Raw genomic sequence first — 3,700 nt, 5'->3', positions numbered from 1 at the left:
CCCCCAGGCAATCCAAACAAACCAAGGAAAAATGTAAAAGTGTGCTGGGTAGGAGGCTGAGGGAACAGAGCCAAGAGGCAGCTAGTTTCTTCTTCACCAAAAAAAAAAAAAAAAAAAAAAAAAAAACCTGCAAGCACTTACACACACACACACCTAGTGTCAGAGGCCTGGCTATGTATCCATCTTCTGCAATGGAAACATCGTAACCCAGCTCTCACAACTTTCCACATCACGCCCACGTCCAACAAACGATCCTGCTCCGTCCTCCCTCCTCCTTCCTCTAGTCTTCCCTTTTCTTTAGTGTCTCTCCTGCTCTTTCTGCGTCCTCTACTTTATCCTGTTTTCTCCTGTTCTCAACCATCCAACCCAGTTTCGTCAAGTTCTCAGCTCCTCTGAGCCAGTCATGACTGGACAGGGTAGAACACAGCTGTATAAAATATGGTGCTTGTCTTTGAGCAGTTGTATGGACAGAGGAGGTTCTAGGCGGTCATCTGACTGGTCAGGAACTAGGACTTGGTTTCAAAGGTTCCTTGACCCACGGGCACTCTTTCTGGACCATTTAAAACTATTAACTCTGTATACTAAACACCTCCTTACATTTATAACTATCTTGTCAATAGCTTACTTTCTATTTTCAAATATTAAGGATGTGATCATCTCAAAAGTGACATCCCTCCAAGTGTGAGAATAGAAATTACTATTGGATAACATTTAACTGAATACTTTTATTTTAAAAAAAAAAAAAAAGATGCAGAGAGAGTGAGTGAAATGGGATTACTTTCAAAATTACGAATTAGAAGAGCTAATGGGGGAGACAATGCCCTAGCTAGACATTTTCTGTCAATAAGGGAAAGTTCTATGGCCAGGAATGGGTTACATTTTGTGGAATTGTTGGACAAAATGGTCCCATGGAAATCCCCAAACACCACAGGCTGTTGTCAAGGTGGTTGACTGCTTTCTACAAACCGGCTGTAAGGCCCTACTGCTGATGATAACATTTATGTCATTGAACACGAAGAAATAGATCTGGTATCTAACTATAAGCTTCATCCTGCTGACCAGATCCTATGGGGCTGGAAGGCACTCTGCACGCCATTAGAGGGGAAAGATAATTACAAATGGTACTTAGTTACACACTCTGCTGCTATAACAGCAACCTGTCTGCAAGATTTAATATACTGGTGGAATGGCGGCACACAAGTTACAGGGGTAATTAGCCACTTTTTTATTGGTTGTAGGGCCTGCTCTATGTGATGGAACCCATACCTGACACTGCTAAGTGGCCAAAAACCTGAGACTAGATAGGTCATGGGCCTTAGTGGACCAGCCTACTACTCTCATTCTGCTAAAAGAACACAGCAGTAAAATGATCCCTGATGATACATTGCTAACCCACAGATCAGTGTCTTACTCAACGCTCATCAGAGAAGCTTCTTCTTGCAGTAGATGATAATACAGAAACCCACAAGTAGGCACTGTACAGAGAGGGAAAGACTTTGGATCGCTCAGTGCTCAATGGGATGTGTGCATCAAATTTCTCCCCTAAAGGCTTAGGGATCTGTCTGGAGGAGCTGAAAAGATTGTAAGGGCCAGAGGGGTTGAGTAACTCCAGGAGACGGTGTCTTCCAGATTCAACAACTGATAAACATGTGAACTCACAGAGACCGTGCAAGCACAAGGCCTGTACAAGTTGAAGCCAGATGGAGTCTCAGCTCTGAGAAGGGTGTATCAGCCACACTCCAGGGAGGCCTCAGGCCCAGGAGGAGTTGACCAACTCAAAGTGAACTCCATAGTTTCGTTCCTTTTAAGATTTTTGTTTGCTTTATTTTGGCTTTTTTTTTTCTTACTGGTTTGTGGAATGTTTTTGTTTTTGTTTTTGTGTATTTTGTATTAGTTTTAGAGATAGAGAGAACATAAAGTTGGGTGGATAGGAAGATGGGGAGGACCTGAGAGGAGCTTGGAGAGAGGAATACATGATCAAGTTAAATTATATGAAAAAAAATCAAAACAAAAAGTTATAATAGTGTTTAAAGTTGTAACCCAAATCAAATTTTCATAGAGGATACTATCATGCTAACTGTCTAAAATTCACATTTAGTCTTATTAGACTGAAATGAGTCTTGAGTTCACAGGGATTTGCTGTTCTTGTCTTTTCAAAACCACATCATATTATGTGCAACTACCACAGAAATAAGGTGGTGCTTTTCAATATTTTCAGAGAATAAACATTCATTTTAATGCATTTAAATAAAGTGGCTCTAATTATAGTTTTGTAACGTCCTTACTTTTTTAATCTTCATAATACCGAGTTAAAGGAAATTTGTTTTTTGTTAACATGGAATAATTGTCACTGATTCATGTAGTTGGTATTGTAACCGTCCTAATGCATGTGCGCAGAACAAGTGCTAATTAAAATACTACTGCGTCCTCATCATCTCCTGCCAGCTGGCTGTTTATATTAACATTGCAGGGGATCCCAGTGCTATTTAAGGTAGCTACTTATCACTTAGGGCTTGATTTTATGTTGCTGCTAAGATTTTCACCTAATTAGTGGACGGGCAGAGAAAAGTTTTATCTTTAGTGTGGCTTCACAAATAATGAAGTTGAGAATAAAGTGCATCTTTGGAGACATTCTGTAAGAAATAAAATAACACACTCCTCTCTAGCATCCTTTCCTTGCTGAGACTTCTCTATGTGAAAGTGCCTTGTCACCTCTCAGCTGCTCACGCTGTTCTGTTTCTACTTGTGTGCATCTGTCACACTCTTTCCAGTGTCTTTCTTGAAACTTCTCAGTTGGGCTGTTTTAGATATAGTCCCTCGGTTTGGGCTAGATTTATGTCAGCTTGGCACAGACTAGAATTATTTGGGAAGAGGGAACTTTCAAATGAGAAAAAGACCCACTATTTTGGTCTATGGGCAAGCCTGTAGTACATTTTAAAATTTGCAATTAATATGGGAGGATATATGTCACTGTGGATGGTGGCACTCTTTCACAAGTGGTCCTGGGTGTATAAAAAATCAGGCTGAGCAAGCCCTGGAGAGCAAGCCAGTAAACAGCACTCCCCACGGCCTCTGCATCAGCTTCTGCCTCCAGGTTCCTGTCCTGTTGGCCTTCCTGTCTTGGCTTTCCTCAGTTAACTGTGGCTCAGGATATGTCAACCAAATACCCCCTTTCCTCCTTAAACTGCTTTAGGTCACGGTGTTTTATCACAGTTATGGAAACCCTAATTAAGACACCCTACAGGCAGAAAATTGCTGGGTTTTGCTTCATGACGCACTTTGAAAGAATCTTTGTAAATGTTACAAATTCACTCATTAACAGAGATACTGTATACATCCTTAAGTTGCTCCACTCTGTATTTACTATATCTTTGGTTCTTTATCTCTTTTTCTCTCACTCTCCTCATAAAGTATTTTAGTTAATGCTGCCTCCATTTTTGAAAGTTTTATACAAAAATATCACAATAAAGTTTTAAGGTATTGACTCATAAAGGTATGTGTTATTGGTGAAATTATTAAGGCCACTCCACGTAGTTAAAAGGAAGGTATCGCAGTCCAGCGGTGTTTTCTGGAGCTCTGCTAGGTCCACCTCCACCATTCAGGGTCCCGGAACAGAGAGAACGCTGGCCCATCCAGATCTTGGGTCTCCAGGTGCCTCCCCTGGCCCTGCCTCGTAGGCGTGACAGTTGCCAGAGTCTCA

Source organism: Peromyscus leucopus, chromosome 1 (genome assembly GCF_004664715.2).
Source record: "Peromyscus leucopus breed LL Stock chromosome 1, UCI_PerLeu_2.1, whole genome shotgun sequence".
In the NCBI taxonomy this organism is placed as follows: Eukaryota; Metazoa; Chordata; class Mammalia; order Rodentia; family Cricetidae; genus Peromyscus; species Peromyscus leucopus.
The sequence above is the reverse complement of the archived record's forward strand: the minus strand, read 5'-3'. Positions refer to the sequence as shown.